At 51.1% G+C, this 26299-nt stretch overlaps 2 protein-coding genes across 4 annotated transcripts in view; one reads left to right on the top strand and one right to left on the bottom strand.

The window, feature by feature from the left end:
- Positions 1 to 26299, bottom strand: part of MRFAP1 (Morf4 family associated protein 1) — a 572854-nt gene that overhangs the window by 437458 nt on the left and 109097 nt on the right. The gene's annotated exons all lie outside the window — the stretch shown is intronic.
- Positions 6345 to 26299, top strand: part of JAKMIP1 (janus kinase and microtubule interacting protein 1) — a 180097-nt gene continuing 160142 nt past the window's right edge. For 2 of the 3 annotated variants that reach the window (XM_050792098.1, XM_050792100.1), the window contains exon 1: positions 6345 to 6685. The gene's annotated coding sequence lies outside the window, so the exon portion shown is untranslated. Of the gene's footprint in view, positions 6686 to 12450; positions 12543 to 26299 lie in introns of those variants that run through there. The other variant, XM_050792099.1, reaches the window with a different exon arrangement.

Raw genomic sequence — 26299 nt, 5'->3', positions numbered from 1 at the left:
ATTCATGGCGTGGTGCATATGCTTCCAGCCCTGTGCACATGCTGGTGGTCCCTCTGCGTGGCTTCTGCTCTTCTTGTCCAATCTCAAGGATTTTCTCCTCTAGGAAGCCTCTCTGGACTCCCTAGGCAGCCCTCACTCTGCAATTTTTTTTTTTTTTGCCACGGTCTCACTCTGTTGCCCATTTTGGAGTACAGTCGCATACGTTACTCACTACAGTGTTGAACTCCTGGCCTGGCCTCAAGTGAATTTCCCACCACAATCCTTCCGAATAGCTAAGAGTACAGACACTTACCACCACATCTGGGTAACTAATTTTTTTGTAGAGACAAGGTCTCCCTATGCTGCTCAGGTTTGCTTGAACTCCTGGTTCCAAGGGATCCTTCTGCCTCAGCCTCCCAAAGCACTAGGATTACAGACATGAGATACTGCACCTGGCCCCTTCCTCTGCACCTTTATAGCCCAGGGCTACCCCATCATAATGATCCATGTACTCTTCTGTCTCTCCCACCGGCCCATGAGCCCTTGGGGGCAGAAACAGCTGTTTCCCTGCTGTGTTCCTGGTGCCCCCAGCACAGTAGATGTGCACCAGTGTTGGTGGGATCTTCCACGGGGCTGGTGAGGTCAGACTGCTCTTCCACACATGCTCACAGGCCTCCTTTAATCCTGCCACTCACATCCTGCCCCAAGAACCCCCAATGGCTCCCTTCCATCTGGAAGGTCAAATCCAAACTCCGGGCCTTCATGCTCCTGTTCACCAGGCCTGGGACACTGTTTCTCTTCCTCTGCTTCTAGCTAGCTAATACTCAAGCTAACCTCAAGGAAGACTCTCCACCCCTCAGACCAAGCCAAACTCCATGTTACATGGTCTCCTACCACCTTCTCTTCCTCCTTTAGAATGATCACACTCGTAGATAAATAATTGTATAATTCGTAATAACTAAAGGTATATGCACATCCTGGAAACTGTGATACGGGAACTCATTTGGAAAAAGAGTCTTTGCAGGTATGATTAAGTTAGGGAGCTTGAGAAAAGATCCTCCTGGGCTATCTGGGTGAGTCCTCCATCCAATGACAAGTGTCCTTATAAAAGACACTCAGACAAAGAGGAGGAAGCCGTGTGAATATGGAGGCAGAGACCGGAGTGATGCGGCCACAAGCCAAGGAACTCCTGGAGTCACCAGGAGCTGGAAGAGGCCAAGAAGGATCCTCTCCTAGAGCCTCTAGGGGAAGCACAGCCTTGCCAACACCGTGACTGTGGAGTCTGGCCAGGCATAACTGTAAGAAAATAAACGTCTGTTGTTTCAGGCCTCCCAGTCTGTGATACTGTATTAGGGCAGCCCAGGAAACAAACTCAGAGTCATATATATTCACTCACTTAATCCCCACCCAAACCTATGCAGTTATTATGATTAGAAGATTAATCTTACAGATAAGGAAACTAAAGTTTCACTTACTTGCCTAAGGTAACCATGGGTACCTCGCAAAGCTGGAATTTAATCCTGGCAGCCCAGCCCCGCAGTGGTGGTGGTGACCACGCTCTACTCTGCAAGAGCAGCAGGAACTGAAGTTTCTTTCCAGCATCCTTGCAAGTGGCCATCCCCTCTCAGGTGTTGGGTGCTCCCAGCTTCCCAGAGAGGAGTCCCTCTGATGAGAATGTTTGTCTTTATAGGGAGCTGAAACCTGCCTCCCTACCACTTCCAGGTGTGGGCTCAGGGCGCATGGGGCGGGGAGAGCAGCTTTGGCTTCGGAAGACTGGTGGCTTCCACGCTGCTTGCTGTGAGTGAGCCCCTGGGTCCCAACCTCTCGTCCCTAATAGGGAGATCTTGGTGGTACCTGCCCCCCCGCCTCGTAGGTCGTCCTGAGGGTTATGTAGTGATCACGTGGTGGCAGTTGGGGGTGGATTCCCTGTGAAGCTACGTACAGACCCTTCCAACGCCTGGGAGGGCCTGAGCTCTGGGTTCATGTGGTCATGCGTTTGGAAATGTTTTCCAAAAGCGAGATATTTTAGCTGTAACTGGCTAAGCTGGCTGCCAGAGTTGCCAAGATAGGGTTCCACAGACAGAAGAGCTGTAACAACAGAAACTTATTTTTCACAGTTCAGGAGGCTTCAAGGCTGAGATTAAGGTGTTGGTTTCCTCCGAGTCCCCTCTCCTTGGCTCGCAGATGGCCGTCTTCTCGCTGCATCTCCACAGGGGCTTCCTTCTGTGTCTCAGTCTCTTCTTCTAAGGCCACCAGGCATATTGCATTAGGTCCCACCCTCAGGACCTCATTTAAGCTCAGTGACCTCTTCAAGGTCCTGTCTCCAAATACAGTCACATTCTGAGCTCCTGGGGGTTAGGGCCTCAGCACTCAGGTTCTGGGGGACACAGTCCAACCCATGACGCCCTCTCTTTCCCTCTGCCACCCTCATCATGCTGCCTCTCATTTGGGAGCTGATGGGGAGGCCAAGGGCATTTTGGGGATGTAACTGAAGGGGGGTTGAGTTGGGGATGCCTTGGTTTGGGTTTAGTGGGGTGTGTTTATGTAGGTCTGAGCCAGTCTGTGTGGGTTGAGCCATTGCTCCCTGAACAGGCTAATGGCTCCCAGGACTGCCCTCCTTGCCACGGCACTGGCAATGTGTGCTATGGTGCCTGGTACCAGTAGTCTGTGGGCAGAGGAAGACACATGAGGGTTGAAAATGTAATTCTTCCAACAGGAGAGGTCTGGATTTGCAAACCCTCAGAGTCACAAGGCAACTGGAGGGGTCACATAGCCCAGGACTGCTCAGCAGGAGTCACATGGGGCATTCCTGGGATTCCTGGACCTTGCCACTTTGAGGCTTCAATTCAGTGGGATGTGGAGGAGCCTGGGCATATGCATTTCTCCTATGCCTCTCCAGGGATGGGCACCAGCACTGAGGTTTAGGAGGTGTTGGTCGAGTCATGTTCTGGTTTGCAATTTTTCAGTTGCTTTTCATCATGAAAATTAATAAAATCCCAATAAGAAACCTGGAAGAAATAGAATTCTTCCAAGTCTTAGCATTCATTTATGAAAGAATGATAGACCTTTCTCCAAATTTGAAAACAATCTCAAAAAACTACATGACATTACCAATAATGAGTTATGAGGCTGACAAAGTTTTCCAATCAACATTCAAATTGTTCCCATCATTATAGGTGTACTCTGAATTATCTTTCTGTTTTCTCCACAGGAAAAATATTATAAAATCATTGGCTTCCAAAGAGGTAATAAAAAATGATGAAGAAGCTAAAAAAATGTAAAAAAAAAGATAAAGGTGGATGTCAGGTATCCAATTAATAAAATTTTATGTTAGTTTTCTAATGTTTTTGCAATGTTTTTGATATTTGTCAACTTTAAATATCTTAAAATTTGTCTTGTTTTGTTATTATTCTAAGTAAGTTTTCATTTTTGACCAAGTCTTATACTGGGGTTTTTAAATTATTCTTCCTAAGAGGGACTGTAGAGGCCCCAGGTTTTACAAAACCTGGATCCACTAACTACTAGTTGCCTGTTCAAAAGTCATTCTTCTTCTTTTCCTCACTAATGGAACCCTGACTTTGTTTCAGGCAGCAATGTACCTTCAATTAAAAAAAAAAAAAAAAAAAAAAATCCTTGGCCGGGCGTGGTGGCTCACGCCTGTAATCCCAGCATTTTGAGAGGCCAAGGTGGGTGGATCACCTGAGGTCTGGAGTTCGAGACCAACTTGGCCAACATGGCAAAACTCCGTCTCTACCAAAAATACAAAAATTAGCTGGGTGTGGTGGTGTGGGCCTGTAATCCCAGCTACTTGAGAGGCTGAGGCAGGAGAATTGCTTGAACCCGGGAGGCGGAGGTTGCAATGAGCCGAGATCACACCATTGCACTCCAGCCTGGGCAACAGAGCAAGAGACCATCTTAAAAATATATAATAATAATCCCAGCCTTCTCTGAAGCCAGGACTGGCCATGGGACACTGTCCCAGCCAATGAGATAAAACAGAGCTCTCTGGGGAGAGTTTTCAGGAAAGCGGTGAAGTGGAGCTGACCTAGTGTGGGTATGCCTTTTGTTCTTCCCCTTCTTGACTGGAATAGTGATGAGATGTCTGGGAAGAGGCAGCCAACTTGCCGTGTAGAAGACACTTTGAAAAAGAAAATTACATCCTGAGGGTGAAGGAGTGACAGAGGATAAAGTGAGGAACAGCTTCCTTTGAGTTTCTTGTTGAGAGAGAATAAAAATCTGTTTAAGCCACTGTCTAGTTGTGATCCCGATTACTCACAGTCAGACATAACCCTTAACCTATCACAGATATCAAAGTACCACCAGCTGGGCTTTTTAAACAACAGAAATGCACTGTCTCACTTCTGTAAGCTAGAAGTCTGTGATCAGGTGTCAGCTGGTCCACGCTCCCTATGAAGCCCTGGGGAAGGATCTGTCCCAGGCCCTTCTCATGGCTTCTGGGGGTTTGCTCCCATCTTTGGCATTTCCTTGGCTAGCTAATGCCTCGGCCTGATCTCTACCTTCATGTTCACACGGCATGCTCCCCTTGCTTGTGTCTCTGTATCCAATTTCCCCCTTTTATAAGGATAGAAGGCAGACTGGATTAGGGATCCAGCCTACTCCAGTGTGACCTCATCGTAGCTAATTACACCTACAACGACCCTATTTCCAAGTAAGGTCATATTCTGAGGTCCTGGGAATAAGCACTTCAATATATGAGCTTTTTTTGGGGGGGAGGGGGGGTGGTTAGCAGGAACGCGGGAACACAGTTCATCCCATAATACCTGGGCATTGTCCCTGATTGTCCCTCCCTCCCTCCTGCCCACGTCCAAGCCATGAGCAAGTCCTGCCAGTTCTGCACGCAGACTGCTCTGATGCGCTGATACTTCACTGTATTAGGGTGGGGGAGGCCCCCACACTGCCTCCTTGTCCCCACTCTTGACTACTTCAGCCCATGCCCCAAGGGCAGCCAGGGCATCTGCTAAAGATAGTCTCACATCTGCTCACAAATATCCTAGTTCCTCTCCACTCCCTGAACCTTAGAGGTCTGCACTTCCTCCTCTTCTGAGGTTACGCATGGTCATGTGACCTGCTCTGGCCAATGAAACGTGAGCAGAAGAGATGAGCGTCCCTTGGGACGGAAGCTTTCAAAGCCAGCATAATTGTCACCTTTCATTCACGCTGCTGCACCATGTGGGTGCTCGGCTGGGAGCCCACCTTGGGCTCCCCACCACTCCGATGAACAGAGCCCCACTGACAGAGGAAGGATGTACCATGTAGCAAGACACACCAGGGAGATTTGGGTTTGGTTGTTACTGTGGCTAACACAGCTTATCCTGACTGGTGCAGTTTAAAAAATATCAATCTGACCATAGTCCATGGGACCACCTTCCAGGCGAGACAGTCTCCAAACTCTGCCCAGCCTGCAAGACCTTGCAAGCGCTGCCCCTCTGTGCCCCCACGCCCCATCTTCCACACTCTCCCTCTCATCATTCTGTGGCCCAGACGCTTTTATCAGATTCTCAAACATGTCCCGTTCCCTGCAGTCAGGGTGTTCCCCCACGCTGCTCCCTTTGCTGGGTGCTCTTCCCTCCCTTCTCCTTGCTAGAAAGTAAGCTCTGGTGGGCGCCTCTTCCTCTCTGCTGTTCACTGTTCATGGTGTCCCCACATCTTCTTGACTGCCTGGCACACAGTAGGTGCTCAATAAATATTTGTCTAATGACACTGAATGAATGAGTGTTTGCCCAGCTGAGTCCTGCCCCTCCCAAGTCTCAGCTCGACAGCACATCGTTCATTTGGCTATGACCTGGTGATGTGGCTTTGCTGGGGGCAGCCTGGGCTGGTGGGGGCAGCTCCCTAGGCTGGCATATGTCCAGTTCTGCCCCTTGCTGGCTCTGCCGACTTTAGCGTGCGCTTTAACCTCTGACCTTCAGACCTCTCATCCGTACAGAGGGGGACATGGATCTCCGGGGTCGCTGCGTCTTCCTGACCACTGACGGCCAGGACGGCCCCAGCCCCGCTTTACCTGCAAGCTCCACGCCAGGCTCGAGCCCCCGAGGGTAGGGATAGCTTCCCGAGGCCCGAGCCTTGACCAGAGCCTGAAAGCTCCTCCCGGGGGTTGCTCCGACTCAGCGAGGCGCCAGGGTGCCCGGCGCGGCTGAGGGCGCTCAGCGCCGGGACCCCAGCCCTGCCCGGGCCGGCCGCTGGCCTAGTGCGCACGCTCCGGCAGCTCCGCGCCCCCTCTCGCGGCTGCAGAAGCTCTCCCAGAGTCTGCCTGGGGCGGGGGCGGGGGCGGGGGGGGGGCGGGCGCCTCGCCCTCCTGCCTGACTGGCAGGAAGACAGACCAATCGGACGGGCTCCCTAGGGAGGGGCGGGGCCGTGCCGGAGCCGGGCGCCGGCGACCGAGGGAGCTGCAGCCACCCGCGTGCGGCACGCGCCGGCCGCCTGCCCCTATCGCGGCCACCAGTGCCGCGGCCTCTCGACTCCCGCCCCGCCGAGCCGCGCGCGCGACTGCCATCCTCCTCAATTGCTTTTTACGATTTTTTGTGCATGCATTCATTTTCTGTTCCGTTTTGTCCTTTTTAAGGCGGTGGCGGCGGCGACACCGGCGTAAGCTCGCAGCGGGGAGGGGGCGGCCGGAGGATGCGGCGCGGGGCTGCGCTCGCTACGCCCGCTGCTGCTGCCCGGCTCGGGCCTGAGCGCCGAGCAGGTGGGTACAGGTGCGCCGCGGGGCGGGAGGAGAGGCGCGCGCAGGCCAGAGAGAACCCGTGGACCCGGCGACCGAGGGGCGGACCCGGCGGCGAGGGACGCGGCGACCGGTGCCGCCCCGCCCCATCGTCCATCTCCCCGTCCTCCGGTCATCGCGCCCCCTTCGGGTCCCCCTTCCACTCTCGCATCCCACCTCAGCGTTCCCCCACCCTTCCGTACCCATCCCCCACTCCTCTTCAGACCCCCTTGCAAAATCTCCCAGCCGCTGCGTCGCTTCCCCCAACACCCCCTCCCGGTTCCGCCCCCAGCCACCAGCTCTCCTTCACGCCACCCCTATTTCCACTCCTCTCCGGATTCCGCCCCCAAGCCAAGGAGCGGGAGGGGGGACCCACCCGGTGCCTGCCGGAGTGGCCTGGGGGGTGTGGCCGGCCGGTCCCCTCGGTGTCTTCCGCAGGGTAGGTCGTAGTCCCCCAGATCCCCGCCCAGGTGGCAAAGAAGATGGAGCTGGGGGCCGCGCCCCGGCGGCGGGGGGCCCGCGGGCGAGGCCGCCCAGCCTGCACCCCACCCCACGCACGGCACACGCCGCCGCGGCCCCTGCCACGCACACCCTCGCGCTGCTCCGCCCACGTGGGCGCCGGGGAGGAGGCTGGAGAGATGGGAAGAAAGGCTGGCACCCACCCTCCTGCCGGCCCAGCGCGCCCTGGGCGCGCTGGGCTCGGAGATGGCGCGCAAGGATTGACTCCGGTGGTGCCAGACACCTTGCCGGGCGCCGTGCGTCGGGGCCAGCGGCCTCGGTGGCCTACGTCAGTGCGCGCGCGGCGGCCTCGCCTCCCAGCTCCTCGGTCCTTCGCTCCATCCCCCCTGCTGTGGGCTCCTGAGGATCCGGCCAGGGCAGCCCAGATAGAGGCCGCTTACGAGGCTGGCTCTTCTTTTCGCCTTAGAAGCATCCCGCTCCCACACACCCCAGCTCGCCGGTCTCCTGAAGGCTGGGCCAACCTCGGCTCTCCGCCAGCCTCTGCCCGGCTCTCTGAGCTCCAGCGATACTGTATCTAACCGCCAGCCCTCCTCCGCCGCTCGCCCCATCTGCGCACACTCGCAGGCACACTGTCCTTGGCCTTTGCCCGTGTTGTGCTCTCTCCGGGAACGCCCTAACTTCGGCTGGCCAGCTCCTTGTAGACCAAGGTCAGGGAGATCCCCTTGCCCCTCCTGAGCTTTCCTGGACCGCGGAGCTGTCCCAGGATGCTGTTACCATCTGACGGCCTCTGCCTTCCAGAGCAGAGGAGGAGGTGGGGAGGAGGACAGGGGCAGCCTCAGCCCCTCTCCCAGGGCTCCACCCACAGTGAATGTTGGGCATAGCAGGGACATCTCCCCTAAGTCAAAGCAACCCGCTGGTGTGGAGGGCGAGGCCATGGGAGGAGTTGGCCCTTCCTCTAGCAACCTGGGCTTGTGGATGGTGGCTCCAATAGCTGGGATGGGCAAGGAGGAGGGACACATTCGAGGATGGAGTGGGGGGATTAGGATCCTTTCCTAGCAGGGCACTGTCACCCTCCTGGAGATCTGCGGGTCTGCAGAGACTGATGTTGCGGCGCACAGTGGAGGTTTGTGGCTTGTTGCAAGATTTTTGTTGATGAGATATGTACCGGTTTGTAATGCTGAACATCTCCGCTCTGGAGTCTGGGGTAATTCTTACCTGGAGTCTTTTTGCAGTAAGCCGCTCCCAAAAGATCACAGTGTGGACCCAATGCATGAGATGACTGGCGTTTTCTTCCTTCACAAACCACCTATGACTCCCACTGCCCCCACTACCTCACCAGTTCCTTCCATCCTGACTTCCCTGGCCCATCTGTCCCCTCTTCCTGCCACGATGTCTCAGCCACGCCTGCTGCCTCTGTGTTGTGTAGACATGTCTTCACACTTGGGTTTTTCCCCACATGCTTTTTTTTCACCCCCCTCTCTAAAACAATGCTCCCCTCCCTTGTGTATCTGGAGAACGATTCATGATAAAGTCCAGCTCTGTGATTTTCCAAGACTCTACCGGAAAGATTGTGTGGTTCTCTCATTGTGTTCTCAGAACTTTTCATACACGTCCAGTGTGATATTTGTTTGTATAGTTTTTCCTTAAGCAGATCTTGCCCACTAGAGACTGGGGACACGGGACACGGGACACAGTGAGGTCACCTGAGAGATGGTCCCACTTTGGTCGGGGCTCTGTTTTCCTAGGGAGATGACCACACAGACACTGCCCGTGCTGTCAGAGAGCCATGTGCAGGGAGAGAGGGGGACAGGCCCCTGCCTTGGCCCAGCCAGGAAGGCTGCCTGAGGAAGTGGCAGGACCGTGGCCCCACTCTCTTGGTGTGTAATGGTGGACTGGGCTGTGGGACAAGTGGCAGAGGGAACAATTTCTAGTCCATAAGGCAGCAGCAGTTGCCACTGCAGGCTGTGGCTCTCTGTTTAACTCCTCGAGGGTGGGACCTTGCATCTCTTCAGGCTCTGAGCCAGACTGCCAGGGTTCCCATTCAGGCCCTGCCTCACTTAGCTGGGATTGGGCAAGTGCCTCCCTGCTGGGCTTTCTAACTAAATGGGGGCTTCCCTTGGGGAGTCTGAGGATGACTGCGGTTTGTCCCAGTTCTCCTGGGTCACTCCTCTCCCCATAGTGGCAATGGGATCCACCTGCAGGGCTTCTGAAGTTGGACTCGCTTGTACTTTATCCCTTATCCTTGTGTGATCTTGGGTAAGAGGATTAACCTCTCTGAGCCTCCGTTTCCTGTATAAAAGGGGGCAGTGGTATCTCTTTGGCTAGGTTGATGTGGGGATCAGAGGTGTGGTCCCTGAGCAAAGGTAGCAGCTTTATGAGGGATGATGATGGTGAAGAAGCTATGAGAATATTTATTCATTTAGCCTTGTCACAGAGCAAACTCCCATACCCACATCTGGGGTCCTTCTTTAGCTAACAATGAAACTAATGATCAGAGCAGTGGCCACCGTTGTGGTGGGCTGAGCGGTATGAGGGACCAGGCTAGGTCAGTGGAACTGTGTTGAGGACCAGCTCCCACCCTACTGACAGTGTGACATCGGGCAAGTCACTTAGCCCCTGTACTCACTTTCTTTGTCTGGATAAGGGGAATGAGGGCCACATAAGGAAATATCGTCACTTAACCTCCCGCTTCTGCCTTGGGTTATCTCATCTTTGCTGCATAGCACCACACAGGGTGAGGTCTACGTGAACACCAGAGAGGGAGCCGAGTCTCAGGACACCAGGGGACTCAGCAGTGGGGCTCCCTGACTCCAGGCCTCAGATGTTGCCCCATGGAGCACACTGACCCCTGTAATGGAAAACGGCCTTCCAACAGGGATGGCATGAGAAATAGATCAGAAAGCCTTCTTGGTGGTTTTTTTTTTTTTTTTTTTTGACAGTTTCTTTCTTGTTGCCCATGCTGGAGTGCAGTAGCACAATCTCGGCTCACTGCAACATCCGCCTCGTGGGTTTAAGCAATTCTCCTGCCTCAGCCTCCCAAGTAGTTGGGATTACAGGCACCTGCCACCAGGCCCTGCTAATTTTTTTGTATTTTTAGTAGAGATGGGGTTTCACCATGTTAAGCAGGCTGGTCTCAAACTCCTGACCTCACCTCAGGTGATTTGCCCACCTCAGCCTCCCAAAGTGCTGGGATTACAGGCATGAGCTACCGCCCCTGGCCCCTTCTTGGTGCTTTTAATGGAAGCACATCACCGTCATGTCCATAGTGGCCATTGGTGCTGCTGTAAACCGAGACTCAGACAGTGACCCAGGGCTGGCCACTGGTGGGACCACAGCATCCTGACTCTAGCCCTGGATGCCTTCAGAAAATGTTTTCTTTGCTCATGCTTTTCTGAGGCCAGGTGGACAGTACAGGGGTCATGGATCAGCAGGGAGGGGCAGGGACAGGGGAGGAGCTCTGGGGGTCTCATGCTGTGAACGGCTGGGTTAGGAACCCCTCCTGTAGGACGTGAGAAGCAGGCGTGCTTGCAGGGAGTGGCCACAGAGGTCATTATTAGGTTGATGCAAAAATAATCGTGGTTTTTGCCATTACTTTTGCACCACCCCCATACTGGAGAGTAGAGGAGAAGGGGCCCGTGGTGAAAGCACCTAGGGGCAGCTCAGAGTGTGGGAGGGGCAGCTCAGAGTGTGGGGGGGGGGGCAGCTCCACAGTGGGGCCGGGGCCTCCCTCCTGCCTTTGATGTTAGTATCGGTTTTCAGAACCCCAACGAGAAGTGTTATGCCTTTCGTAAGTCTGCAGAGGTGAATTGACAGAAATACCGTTTTTCTTCATTATAACAGTTAACGTGTGTGAATGGCACTTAGCAAGTGCCAGGATCTGTGCCAGGGGCTTTTGTAAATAAAGTTTTATTAGAACACAGCCACGCCCATTTGTGTATGTATGGTCTGTGGCTGCATTTGTGCCAGACTGGCACAACTGAGCAGCTGGGGGAGACATCTGTGAAGCCAAAGACATTTACTCCCTGGCTTTTTCTAGGAGGAGTTTGCCTCCCACTGGTCTGTGCTGTCTCTGGTCTGACTGAACCCATTCAGTCCCAGAGGGAGGCACGCACCTGCATTTCTATTTTATAGATGGGCACAGAGGGGCTCCGAAGCTCGCCAGGGATTATAAAGCGAGTATGTTCCAGAGCAGGGATTTGAAGCCAAGAAACCCATGTTCTGTTTTGAGGGGAGGAGACAGGGGCAGGGAGATTTATATTTTTATCAGCTTCTAATTTAATTTTACCATATTTAGAGAATGTGGTATGTGTGGTATCTATTTTCAAAAATTTGTTAACAATTCCTTGATGGGCTAGCACCTGACCATTTTAAAATATATTTTTATCATGGTTAATATACTAAATATATCAAAGTATTTAATCATAGCTGATATATTAACCATTTCTAAGTGTGCAATTCAGTGGCATGAAGCACATCCAGACTGTTGAGCAACCAGTGCTACCATCCACCTCTGGAACTCTCTATCATCCTCACCTGCAGCCCACATTCTTCACTGATGCCCTGTGCTGTCTTGTGGGAGTTTTGTGGAATAAAGCAAATGTTAGTGGCATCATAATTTAGCATAGAAGGCTTTGACATCAGACTTGGGTTTGAGCACCGGCTTTGCCATTTACCAGCTAATCTTGTGCTATTGTCTGCAGCCCCCTGAACCCTCTGCAACTCAGGTTCCTCATTTGGGAAATGGGGATCACCCCAGTCTGGTCCTTGCACATCCCTCGGTTGTGAGGATGAGACTAAGGAACGGAGGTGAAAGGCCTCGTCTAGCATCACACAGTGGACAGCAGCTGCAGTGGCTGCTCCCTTTGTTGGGCACCACCACCCTCTTGTGTTAGGTCAGCCCGTTCCCCTCTGTGTGGTCTGAGGTGGCCCCTTTATCTTTTCCAGGGCCCGCAAGCATCCTCAGGACCCACTGCATATCCTAAAACTCCCAATTGGCCTGGGAGGACCTGAGTACAGCCTGCCTGCTGTCCTGTCTCCCATGGGAGGACCCGGGTACAGGCTGCTGCTGTCCTGTCTCCCACCGTGGCTGAGACTGGCTGAAGGGCCACTTTAAGGAGTAAAAGGCGTTCTGTGTGCACCAGCCAGGGACTGCCAGCGGGTGCTCATTGTGGCAGAAATACCCTTATGCCTGCCAGGTCAGAGGGAGGCGCTGGCTCGGTGTGCTGGCCTCTGAGCTTCTCCCTTGGCTGCATTTTGAGTCAGGAGCCTGGACTGGCCCTGGGTCCCTCCTCAGTGCTGGAGGGGGTGGGACGCATCACCACGGGGTGGGTGTCCTTCCGGTGAGGACTGTGAGGGGTTGACAGTGGAGGCAAGGAGTGAGCTGGTAAGTAGCTTTCTGCTTCTTTTACCCTTGGGGCTTCTGTCTCCTGTCTTCTCCCACTCTATCCTGTTGCATCTGGTGGCTGGTCGCCCCTCTCTGCTTGTTCTGACATGGGAATGTATTGGATGAGATCATAACCTGTGCTTTCCATTAAAGCAGTTCTTTTCCCCCTTCTTTTTCTTAAAAAAAATTGAGGTGAAATTCAATCACTCTAAATTAACCGTCTTAAATTATACAATTCAGTGGCATTTACTACATTCACAATGTTGTGCAACTATCACCTTGATCTAGTTGCAAAACAATTTCCTCACTCTCGAACAAAACCCTGTGTCCATGAGCAGTCACTCCTCACTTCCCCTCTCCCAGCCCCGGCACTCATCCATCTGCCCTCTGTCTCCTTGGATTTGCCTGTTCTGGATATTTCGTAGGTGTAGATCGTATGTGGCTTTTTGTGGCTGACTTCTTTCACTTAGTCTGATATTTTCAAGGTTCACCCGGGTTATAGCGAGTGTCGGTGCTTCCTTCCTCTTTATGGCTGAGTAGTATTCCATGGTGTGAATATAACACAATTGTCCATTCATCTGTGGACGGACATTGGGGTTCTCACCTTTGTGGCTGGTGTTGGAAGCAGTGCTCAGGGTGCCAACATTTTCTTCCCAGGGCTGTGGCTGCCCAGGTCCTGTTCTGTAGGCTTTCTCACCCTCTCCTCCCCTGCTCATTAATGCATCAGTTCAGTCCCTTGTGATGAGCACTGTGCTGGGGGCTCCCAGCCTTGACTTGTCCTTGAAACCTGCAGAATGGTTTGTTGGCTCCTCATTTTCCAAGCAAGAGCGTGGGAGCGCCCCGAGGCAGGAGGGACGATGTAGGGGCCAACCGAGTGCCCCAGAGAGGCAGCTGGCACAGCGCAGGGAGCCCTGGCCGCCTTTCTTTCGGTTGCTGGAACATGCTGGATTCTTGCTGCTCAGGGCACTTGTGTGAGCTGCTTGCTGCCTGGAATGTTCATCCCTGCCCTGGCCCAGACTGGCTTCTTTTCATCCCTCATGTCTGTATTAGTCAGGGTTCTCTAGAGGGACAGAACTAATCGGATATATGTGTATATGCAAGGGATTTTATTAAGGAGAATTGACTTACCAATCACAAAGTAAAGTCCCAAAATAGGTCATCTGCAAGTTGAGAAGCAAGGAAACCAGTGGCGGATCAGTCTGGGTCTCAAAACCTCAAAAGTACGGAAGCCAACAGCACAGCCTTCAGCCTGTGGCCAAAGGCCCGAGAGTCCTGGCAAACCACTGGTGTAGGTCCAAGAGTCCAGAAGCTGAACAACTTGGAGTCTGATGTCCAAGGGCAGGAAGCATCCAGCACGGGAGAAAGATGGGGCCGGAAGACTCAGCAACTCTGCTCTTCCATCTTCTCCTGCCTGCTTTATTCTAGCCATGCTGGCAGTTGGTTAGATGGTGCCCACCCACACTGAGGGTGGTCTGCCTTTCCCAGCCCACTGACTCAAATGTTAATCTCTTTTGGGAACACCCTCCCAGACACACCCAGGATCAATACTTTGCATCTTTCATCAATCAAGTTGACACTCAATATTAACCACCACAATGTCTCAGCCTAAATTTCTCCTCCTTGGGGAGGTTTTTGACTGTCCCAGATAGTGGCTGTGCCCCTGGTCCCCATCAGTACCCTGTTTACTTTTGAGAATCATCATGATCTGAAATGGTTTTATTGTCATTTCCCCTCCCCAGAAGCTAGAATCAAGCACTATGAGGGCAGGAACCCTGCCTGTGGGGTTTCCCCTCCTCTGTCAGCCTTGGACATTGGCACAGAGCAGGTGTTCACTCAGTAATCACTGCTACTGACTTAATTTCTGAACTCCACCCTGCTAGCTCTGATGATCGAGTGCTTGCTCCTTCATCTTTCTGAGCTTCACTTCCTTCTTTTGTGAAATAAAGAGAATGTCCCTATCTCTTGGGGTTGGTTTTGGATGTAGACCAAAACCAAAACAGGCTCAGTGGCATCTGCGTGCAGTAGGTGTTTGTCAGCCGGCGCTGCTGCTGGTGTTACTTGTGGAAGTCATGGTCATTGTGATTGTCAACGAGTTTTCCAATGCCAGGTGACTCTTACGCTTGCTCTGAGGCCACCAGGGGACCTCCTGGAGCTGAGCTGTCCTATTTCAGTAGCCACTCGCTGGTAGGGGCTATTAAGCACTGCAGTGTGGTTCCTGTGGACTGAGATGGACTGTGAGTGAAAAATACACCCTGGCCAGATGCGGAGGCTCACGCCTGTAATCCCAGCACTTTGGGAGGCTGAGGAGGGTGGATCACCTGAGGTCAGGAGTTCAAGACCAGCCTGGCCAACATGGCAAAACCCTGTCTCTACCAAAAATACAAAAATTAGCTGGGTGTGGTGGCAGACACCTGTAACCCCAACTACTCGGGAGGCTGAGGCAGGAGAATAGCTCAAACCCGGGAGGCGGAGGTTGTAGTGAGCCAAGATTGCACCATTGCACTCCAGTCTGGGTGACAAGAGTGAAACTCCGTCTCAAAATAAATAACTAAATAATAAATAAATAAAATGCACTCCTGGGCTTGAAGATGTATGAAAAAAACAGAATATAAAATATCTTAGTAATAATTTTCACATGAATTTCACTTCAAAATGATGCTATTTTGTGTATATTGGGCTAAATGAAATATATTATTAATTTCATCTTCTTTTTACTTTTTAAAATGTGGCTACTGAAACTGTGAAATTACATGTGGCATACATGTTGTATTCCACTGGGCCTTGCTGCTGTAGCTGTAAGCTCCAGAGGGCAGGGTCCAGGCTCAGGCCTATGGGGCTCAACCTCCTGCTCTGCCTTCTGTGAGGTCTGTGACCTCAGGCAAGTTAATGAAACGGTTTTTGTGCTTCAGTTTCCTCCTCTATAAATAAGCTCAGCTGGATGACAAACAATGACAATGCACCTTTGAGGGCCACCTTGTGCCCTGCTAGGATCTGGGGCCCCATTAGGACAAGGGGTGGCAAGGTCTCTGCCCACAGCAGCTTACGTTCTGGGGGAGGGGGACCCATAGCCTCCACAGTTGAAATACAGAGGCTGACCCAGCCACTAAGGCCCATGACGAGTTCTCTGAGGGCCTCAGGAGGGAGATGCAGGGGATAGTCACACGGGTGTTGGGAGCTGCATCTCTGGCTGTGAGCCCTCGGGAAGGCCTGGTGAGGAGCGCAGGGGTAGAGCTGTCTGGAGTCTGGAGCCTGACGCACACTGGGCTGTCACTCACTGGCAGTCAAGCCCATGACTTTAGCGTGGCCCAAGAGTGTCGGGCCACTCCATTGCCTCTTGGCCACTCAGTGGCTCTAGCCTGTGTAAGCCTTTTGCAATATTCATTGCACCAGGATTTAAGAGTTTGCAGCCTCATGTTCATTTTCTGCAGTCCCTGCATCCCCTAGTGTGGGCGAAGCTGCTGTTTGTCCCCATCCTGGAATTGCCCCACACCAGCTCTGATGGCTGAGAGTGGCTGATTCTCAGGATGTGGTGCAGGCTGCCTGCTGTCTTGTTTGATGAACCCCCTCTGCTCTGGACCCCATCTCCACTGCTTTCTGTCAGGCCCAGGAGGGGACTGTGAGCTGAGTTCCCAACTCAGCCAGGAACCACGAGGGAGACATGTCACATCACCCTGGGAGCTCCGGCATTCTGGGGTATCACCCCATCCCTGTCACTGGGTGTGTATGCTTGCTCCATGTGGAGAGATGCCTGGGGGCAACTTTGTCCTGAGATTTGTAGGGGTCAGCTAACACTGTCATCCTCACTTTCCTTGTGCACACCTGCCCTCAGGTGCCTGGCATTATGCTGCCTGCTGGGGTTGGGGGTGGGAGGTGGGGTGTGCCCACAAGTCAGCAGGAAGAGCCCCAGGTGATTATCGAGGATGGCAGTGGACCTTCCTCCCAGCCCTCTCCTTGGACCTCCACCACCTCATTGCTGGAGAACGAGTGACTTATCTGAGCTTGCACAGGTGGAAATGGCAGTGGTGGGTTCAGCCTAGTTCTGGCTACTCCTAACGGTGCTGTTCACTTATGGAAAGAGTGTAGGATGAGCAAGTCTACAGAGGAAAAGTGCAACATGGGAACTTTGTTAATACAATTGCATTTATTGGGGATTTTTATTGAGTAAGTAGATTTTAGCTGCTCTTGCAACGAAAAATGTGTAACTATGTTAGATAGAGATATGTTAATCTGTTTCACTATAGTAACCATCTTAGGATCTATATGCAGCCTGTAACATCATGTTGTAAATTTAGCCTGGCATTGCAGCCCCCCATGGTCTGCTCCCAGTTCAGCTCCCGCCATTTCCCCCATGAACCATAGCCCTCTCCTGAGCACTGCTCCTCGGGTGCCACTTCCTCCACCCTTCTTGGGCCCCAGGAGTAGGGAGAGACCCACTTACTTACTCTACAAATGAGGATTGAGTGAATGAAGTCATTGGGGCTGGATTCAGACAGGCCCAGGGGCAGGGGAATGGACTAATGGGGCTTCCTTCTCTCCTCTGATTTTGCCAGTGTGGCATGACCCACCCTGCCTCCCTCTCCTGCCATGCCTGCAGCAGAGCCCGTGTCCAGCTACACAGTCCCCCGGCTGCTCTCGACTAGGCCGGGCCTTTGCACATGCTGTTCCCTTTGATGGATCTGCCTGTTCACCTCCCCCAGCCCCATCCACTTGTGCTTAAGATCCATCATGCGCCTTCCTCCAGAAAACTCCATCCCCAGACTGGGCCAGGTATAACCCCAGGGCCCTCACTGCCCCACGCCACCCTCTGCCCTGGCCACAGTGTGTTGCAGCTGCCAGTGACTTGTCTGACTCCTCCGCTAGACAGAGGGCTCTATGAGGGTAGGAATGCTTTCTGATTCACACTGGAACCCCCAGAGCCTGGCCAGGGCAAGGTGCACAGTAGGTGGTTAATAGATTTTTGGCTTTTAGTTTCAGATTCCCATAATGTCAGTGTTGGGAGGGACCTTAGCAGGAGCACAGTATGTTCTCTCTATTGCTTGCATCAGGTCCACTCTGCGCTTAAAAAAACATCACTCTGTTCTCTGCAGAAGCCACCTCTAGTGACAGTCAATTGTCTGAGCCTCAGATACTATAATGCTTGGGGTGGGAATACCCCAGATTGTTTTATCAGTCCAGAGATGACATTTACGAAGGTTCTGTAAAACTCAAAGTTTCCCTTTCCCTCCTCAGACTGGGATTTCGCTGCCTTATGGTGCAGCCTGCTTTTAGTTTAAGGCAGCAGAAAAATGTTAGAAGGCTGTTCTTCAGAAACAAACCGCATGCCTGTGTTCCCGGAAGGTCACATTTCCTATTCCATTAGCCTGGTTTTTCTCTTTCTCCCAAGCCATACCCTCCGAATGCACTTTGGAAGACAAACCTTCTTTCTGGACGTTGGCAGGGCTGCATTGTTGGGCCAGGGCGCTGGGTGAGTGAGCTCATTATGCCCAGCGGTAATTGGATTTCTGCAGCAAGTCTTGGAGCCTTCCAGGCTCGGGGCTTGACGAGGTTCTTTTTGCAAACCAGATATCTTATTTTGAAAAAGGGCCTGGATGCCCCCACATTGTGCCTAATCTATTTAAACCACTGGGCAGATGGATGCTTTCCTGACATGATCTGTCTCTCCCAGGAAGCACCATAGGCGCCCAGGATGAACCGAGTCTGTGAGAGCCTGGGCATTGCAGAGCCCTGGATTTTCCTATAGGGATGGCTAAAAACGAATGCAAGACACTTCCGACTGAAGACACAAACAAGTCTTATTGCTGGATAGGATATTAGAAATTGGAGTGCTCTAGCCAGAAGATGGGGGAGGGATGCTGGTGCCCTCAGGTGCCCCAAATAAATAAGTTGTTCATTTGGAATTTGACGATTCATTTGCTCCTGGATTGTAGCTTCCCTTCATCATTGTTAGTGAGCAGAGGGCTTTGGGGATGTGCTAAGAGGTCAAGTGGCAAGGTGTGTTAAGTGGGGTGTGGTAAGTCACTCTTAGGTAGGGATGTGGGCTGAACAGTTTGGGGTGGTGTCTTATCTGCTTATCGTGGCAAATGCAGAAAGGACCTCTGCTTATCAGAGCCTCCTGAGCATAGGTGAGCAGGTGTCTGTGAGAACAATGCCACAGCATTTGAAAACACCATCATTGTGGACTCTTATGAATCCTGACCATCCCTTCCCACCTTAGTCTGAAGCACTGAGCTGTCTCCACACTTCCAGTCACCACATGTCACGAAGGGGATCTCGAAAATCTAATGGCCCCATTCTGCCTCCTTGTAAGAAGGTCAAGCTGTAGACTTCCAATCTTCCAACCCAGGAAGCTGGTAGTGGACGTTTTTGTAGGTGGTGTTCAGAGACTATTGGATAAATAATTGATTTGGTTCCATTTACTGGAACCAAAATGAAAAAAAATCATGACAAATTTGAAAATTAGCCATTTAAGAAACTTAACATTGTCAGTAATTTTGTTATCTAAATTTAAAAGAAATACCTCTTTGAAGTCCTTGCTCCTGACTTACATGGCAAACATGGTGCCTGATTCATTTAGTGCAAAAGAAGGCAGTAATGGAAGAATAAAGGAGCAAAAAGACATGAGGCATATTGAAAACAAAATAAAATGGAAGACATAAGTCCAACTATATCAATACTATTAAAGATGAACAGGTTAAATAAGCCAATCAAAAGGTAGATGTTGTCAGGGATAAAATATATCATCCAAGTATATGCTGTCTTAGCCCTTTCAGGCTGCTATGACAAAACACCTTAGACTGAATAGCTTATAAACAATAGAAATTTATTTCTCACAGTTCTAGAGGCTGGGAAGTCCAAGATCAAGGCACTGGCAGATTCAACGTCTCATGAGGGTCTGCCTCCCCATAGATAGCAGTCTTCTTGCTGTGTTTTCACATGGTGGAAGGGGTGAGCTACCTCCCTAGGGTTTCTTTTACAAGGGCACTAATCTCACTTATGAGGGCTCACCCTCATGACCTAATCACTTGCCAAATGCCTCACCTCCTAATGCTATCATACTGGTGACTAGGAACATATGAATTCTTGGAGGACATAAACATTCAGATCATAGCACTATCTGTAGGAGACACACTTTAGATTCAAGGATACAAATAGATTGAAAGTGAAAGGATGAGAAAAAAATATATCATGCAAATAGCAACCATAAGAAAGCTAAGGGGCTATACTGATATTAGACAAAATGAGATGAAAACAAAAAAAGTTACTAAAGAGCAACATTTTATAATGACAAAAAGTTCAATACATCAGGAATATATAATAATTATAAACATATTTGCACCTAACAAGAGAGCACCAAAATACATGAAGCAAAAACTGACAGAAATGGGCTGGGCATGGTGGCTCATGCCTGAAATCCTAGCATTTTGGGAGGCTTAGGCGGGCAGATTGCTCGAGCCCAGGAGTTTGAGACCAGCTTGGACAACATGGTGAAATGCTGTCTCTACAAAAAAAAAAATGCAAAATTAGCCAGGCATGGTGTTGTGTGCCTGTAGTCCCAGCTACTTAGGGGGCTGAGGTGAGAGGATCACCTGAGCCTGGGGAGGCTGAGGCTGCAGTGAGCTGTGATTGCACCACTGCACCCCAGCTTCGGCGACAGAGTGAGAGATTGTCTCAAACAAATAAGCAAACAAACAAAAAACCTGACAGAAATGAAAGGAGAAATAGATAATTCAACAATAATAGTTGGATATGTCAACACCCACTTTCAATAACAGATAGAACAAGTCTACAGGAGATCAACAAGGGAGCAGGGAACTTGAACAACACTTTACACCAATTAGACCTAAAGGAAACCTATAGAACACTCGACCAATGACATCAGAATAAATATTCTTCAGTGCCCATGAATCATTTTCCAGGATAGACCATATGCTAGGCCCTAATACAACCTCAATAAAATTAAAAGGAGAGAAAACAAGCAAACAAAAAACCAAAGCAGGTTCTGTGACTACAATGTAATGAAGTTAGAAGTCAGTAGCATCAAACCGTGCCTGGCCTGTAGCTGATGTTCGATTCTTGCCAGTCAGACACCGGAGGCCCCCACTTTTCCCTTCCCGTCTCATCCTCCATCACTCCTGCTTGCCCCTTCACTTCCCTTTGCAAACTGACTACTTTACTTCCCTGACTCTCCCCACCTCCTTTTCCAACTTCCATGCTTTTGCTCACCGTCCCTCTTTCCTGGAATGCCCGTTCCTTGGACTTCCCCACCCTGCTGTGCCTCCTCAGTCTGCATCCTGCCCATCCGCCTGACCTGCCCCTGGCCAGCTCCGGGGAAGCCTCGTCTGCTGTTCCTCCATTCCCCTCACTTTAGCTGGGAGCTTTCCCTGCTGGGGACTTGTGAAATTCTCACCATACCTTGTTCACTTTCCTTCCTGTGGCCCCTAACTAGCCACTGTGTTGAGTGACTGGCCGTGTCCACTTTCATCTCCGTTACTGAATGGAGTGCCCCTCTGCTCCCTCTTTACTGTCCAGCACAATTGGGTAATGACCTCCGCACTGAGGTAATTTAAAAAAATGTCCAGTCTAAACTAGTCTCATATTTAATTGTAGTCTATAAATATTTTCTCAATGTAGTTTTAATAGTTTAGATAGAAGACCTGGCTGTGGACTGTTAAAGGTATTGTCTAGAATACCTGCTTTAATAAGCCTTAATCAGGAGGGTTTGTAATGAACAGATCAGAGACACGGTTCTCAAAATGAGGTCCTAGGCCAGCAGCAGCCTCATCTGGGAGCAGCTCAGAACCACGGGTCCTCTGGCCCCGCCCTGATCTCCTGGATCAGGGATTCTGCAACTAGGGTCTGGCTTTTCACAAGCCCCCAGAGCAATTCCAATACGCTCTCCAGTTTGAGAACCAGGGCAGACAGGGCTGGTTCCCACTTGTATTAGTCAGGGTTCTCTAGAGGGACAGAACTAATAGGATAGATGTATATATGAAAGGAAGCTTATTGGGAGAACTGACTCACACGATCACAAGGTGAAGTCCCACATCAGACAGTCTGCAAGCTGAGGAGCAAGGAAGCCAGTCTGAGTCCCAAAACCTCAAAAGTGGGGAAGCCGACAGTGCAGCCTTCAGTCAGTGGCCCAAGGCCTGAGACCCCTGGCAAACCACTGATGGAAGTCCAAGAGTCCAAAAGCTGAAGGACTTGGAGTCTGATGTTTGAGGGCAGGAAGCATCCAGCACGGGAGGAAGATGGAGGCCGGAAGACTCAGCCAGTCTGCTTTTTCCAGCTTCTGCCTGCTTTATTCTAGCTGTGCTGGCAGCTGATTAGATGGTGCCCACCCACACTGAGGGCAGGTCTGCCTGTCCCAGTCCATTGACTCAAATGTGAATCTCCTTTGGCGAGATCCTGGCAGACACACTCAGGAACAATGCTTTGTATCCTTCGGTCCAATCAAGTTGATAGTATTAACCATCACTCCCCTTATCCTGTAGTTATGCGTTCTATCTGTTTGGCTGTTTCTAAAATAATTGACAATTGGTTGCTTCCCTTCGATAGGCACAATCACCCCAGCTCTCTTGCTGAATCGACAGGTGAGTGCAGGAGACCCTTGTTTCCTAGAGTGCAGACGGCAGCTCTTCCCGTCCATGTAGCACACATCCCACACTGGCGCTCAGGTGTGCTTGGCTTCTAGTATTTTCTTGAGGAAGAGGGAAGGCACCCTGGCTCTTATAGCACAGTCACCTTGCCGCCTCTCCCTCCTTGTGATGCTGAGTGTGGGCTGTATTGTCATTTCTAGGAAAGGAGGGAAGGCGGCAGAGTCTGAAAACCGGAAGTGGGCTGGCAGTGGGGAGGTCTGAGTTCGAGTCCTGCCCGCTTCCTGCCTGTGGTGCCTGGGAGCGGTCCTTCCTTCCCTAGGGCATTTGTGGAGTGTCTGCTGTGTGCTGGGCACCTGGTTTCTGCCTACTGAGAAGGGATGGTACTCACAGAACAGTGTGATTCCCTCACCTCTCTTTGAGTTTGTTTTCCCATCTGCAAAATGAAGTCTTTTCAAAAATAAAATTTTTAAATAGCTCAACCATCCTGCTCCAATATACAAAACAGAGAAGTGATGGTTTATTCTCACATTTATCTTACGACTTTAAACTGACAACATTTACTAGTTATAAGGTCAGTTAATAAGGACAGTGAGGTTGCTCTGATGAATTCAACTGTCAGAACGAAAAGTGTAGGGTGACAGTTGCAGTGTGAACAGTTGTGGCATCCTGAGTATTAATGGACTTTGTTGTGGTTGTGAAAATATTCTGTCGTAATGATTTGCATACTGCATTTGTGATTCTGTTTTTGGGAGTGACTTGCCTTGCATTCTCAGAGTGCATTTCACTGGAGATGACAGGAGAGGCTGTCCTCCAAGCCCTGCACAAAGCTGAGTGTTCACCTGGCAGCCCAGGTCCCTGCAGTGGGGTCTACCCGGGTTAATACTGGGTTTGCAGCCCATTTGAGTTGGTATGATGTTTTCATAGTTTAAAATTATTACACCTAGAAAAAAGAAGTCAAGCATTTGTTGCTCCAGACCTTTGACTCCTGCCCCCCGCCAAACATCTTCAAGGAGCACCAGGGCTCCATGGAAGGTGGTTTGAAAACCAAGTCCCGGCACCCTGAGTGCTGAAGTTTCTGTTCCATTTTACTTTCATTTTTAAAATTATTTACTTATTTATTCATTGAGACAGAGTCTTGCTCTGTCACCCAGGCTGGAGTGCAATGGCGCAATCTTGACTCACTGTAACCTCTGCCTCCCAGGTTCAAGCGATTCTCCTGCCTCAGCCTCTCAAGTAGCTGGGATTACAGGTGCCCACCACCAAGCCTGGATAATTTTTGTATTTTTAGTAGAGATGGGCCGTGTTGGCCAGGCTGGTCTCGAACTCCTGACCTCAGGTGATTTGCCTGCCTCGGCCTCCCAAAGTGCTGGGATTACAGGTGTGAGCCACCGCACCTGGCCCTGTTCCATTTTAGACATCAGCCAGCACCCCTTCACAGGGCACCTGTGTCTGTGTGTCTAGATATCTGTGGTATTGTTATCTGCCTGTATCGTGTTTAGCTCTTTGTTCTGTCTCAACCTTCAAGAGTCCTCGTATTACTAAGATGGGACCTGGGAACCTGGAGCCTCCAGGACCATCACTGGCTGGGCTGAGCTCAGCTGAGCGGGAGGAAGGGCTGCCATGGGAGCTGGCACTGGTCTGACCTCCAAGTCTCTGCGAGCAGACCTTGAGGGACCTGTGCCTTCCTAGGCATCTCCAGGTCATATCTGCTCCCTTCTTCCTTGGGATGGCTGTGGAGTTATAGGGAGTGTTTGGGAAAAGGAACAGTTGTATCTAGAAAGGGTGATATGTTTCTGAAATTCACACCGTGCTGTCACTCCACTGCTCCAGGGGCTCCCCGCTGGCCCAGGATAAAGCACAGACTCCTGGTTGTCACACACGTGGCCTCATCTCCTGATGCTCCTGCTGTTACCTACTGTCTCAGACCATTTGGCTGCCGTAGCAGAAATACCATAGACAGAGGGGCTGAAACAACAGAAGCTTATTTCTCAGCGTTCTGGAGGCTGGAAGTCTGAGATCACGGTGCCAGACAATTTGGTTCATGGTGAGGCCCCTCTTCCTGGTTGGCAGGCGGCTGCCTTCTTGCTGTGCCCTCACATGGTGGAGAGAGACAGGAAGTAAGCTCTCTTGTGTCCCCCTCCTTTTTTTTTCGTTTTCTTTTTTGTTTATTTGTTTGGTTTTTTTTCGTTTTTGTTTTTTGAGACAGGGTCTCACTCTGTTACCCAGGCTGGAGTGCAGTGGTGCAATCTCTGCTCATTGCAGCCTTGAGCTCCTGGGCTCAAGTGATCCTCCGTCCTCAGCCTCCCGAGTAGCTGGGACTACAAACGTGCACCACCACACCTGACTATTTTTTTTTTTATTTTTTGTAGAGATGAGGTCTCATTATGTTGCCCAAGCTGGTCTTGAACTGAGCTTAAGCAATCCACTTTCCTTGGCCTCCCAAAGTGCTGGGATTACAGGTGTGAGCCACCAAGCCTGGTCTCCTGTCCCTTCTTATAAGGTCACTAATCTCATCATGAGGGCTTTACCCTGATGACCTAATTACCCACCATAGTGTTTCAATGTATCAGTTTGGGGGGACATAAACATTTAGTCCTTAAGACTGTCCCTTACCTTATGGAATCGTCTGCTTTCCCTGAACTTGCCCAGACCCCTCCTCCTGTCTGCACAGGCTCATCTCCTTGAGCATCGCCCACCCTCCCAAAGCCAGGGAGGATCCTTCCCTGTACATCTGTCTGTCACAGCCATGGTCACAGTGTGTGACTGATGCCTTTCACAGTCTTCTTCCCCACTGGTTGGAGTTCTGTGAGGGAAGGGGCTGTGTGAGATTCATGTTTGAGGCTCAGCGCAGGGTCTGGCATGGAACAGGCACTAGGATGCTGTTGAATGAATGAATGAACGGAGCTTGCGTTGCTGCCTGTCTCCCTCTCTGATGCTGATCGACTTTTCTTTGACCCCTGCTCCTCCATCTGCATGTCCTGATTTCACCCCTGCCAGAGCCCACTTCGGATGTCCCTTCCTTCACCACGCTGGCACCCATAGCCCCTGGTCTCCCAGTTACCACCTGGGCTTGTTACAGTGTCTCCTTTGCTTGGCTAGGAGCTCCTCAAGGAGTAGGGGAGCCCTTGGGACATTGAGGGACTCTGCAAATGTCTGCACCTGAGAAGGACTTCCTTCCATACTGAGCTGCTGGTAACCTGATAGTGACCTGGCAGTAACCTGGTAGTAAGCTCATCTTGGTTTAGGTACTCCAGGCCTGTAATTACTGTTCCTCTTTAAGCCCCCGGTCTCTTCCTGTCTCAGCACGACCCTCCCCTCCACCCTTTCTGGAACTGCTTTCTTGAGAGGAAGCCTGAGAAATGTGAACTGCATCCACCAGCACATCTCACAAAGCCTTGTGCACACAGGAGGTGCTTGGTAGGTGTCTGTGGAGGAGCGCCCTGTTCAGCATGTAGATATACCAAGCCCACACGGGGTGGCGGGTGTAGAAAGGATGTAGAAACCACAAAAAGAAGTTGCCCTTCGCTTGGAAGTCACTGACTACCCCTTCTTATTCTTGGTGGTGTGGTGACTTGCTAGTCTCTTGACTCATTTCAGCAGAGGTGAGACACAAACGACCTGATGGCTGGGGCCTTTTCTGGGACTTCTTAAGGGGCCTTTGCATGTTAATAAAGGGGAGATTCCAAACTGATGCAATGAGTTGGCCAAGAGCCAGCAAGTAGCAGTTGAAAAAGAAAAAGTTTTTATACTCAGCCTGGGACTCCAGCAGCTAGACTCCTCCCTGCACAATGTGCCATGGCCCTCTGAGAACAAAGCATGTTGACAGAAAATTAAATATCACTGAATTAGCTGCAACATCCACTTGCTACAACCTCCACCCCCCACTTGCTAACTGGGTCATGTTGGTCAAAGTACTTCATACCTTCCTGCTGGTCCATTAAAATGAGGGTACTAAGAATACCCATGTCGCAGGGCTGCAGAATACTAGGTAATTTGGAGAGTTTGGAACAGGTCCTGCTACGCAGTGACTGTATTACTTGGTGACTGTTATTACTTGGTGCATGTTTGTTGAATTGTAGTAAATTATCTGATGGGAGAGGGGTGGCTGTGTTGTTACGGTGCTTAATTCTTCTTGTAGCACAGGTATCAGTCCCCGTTGCC

Source organism: Macaca thibetana, chromosome 5 (assembly GCF_024542745.1).
Source record: "Macaca thibetana thibetana isolate TM-01 chromosome 5, ASM2454274v1, whole genome shotgun sequence".
NCBI classification, from domain to species: domain Eukaryota; kingdom Metazoa; phylum Chordata; class Mammalia; order Primates; family Cercopithecidae; genus Macaca; species Macaca thibetana.
This window is presented reverse-complemented; position numbering and strand designations above follow the sequence as displayed.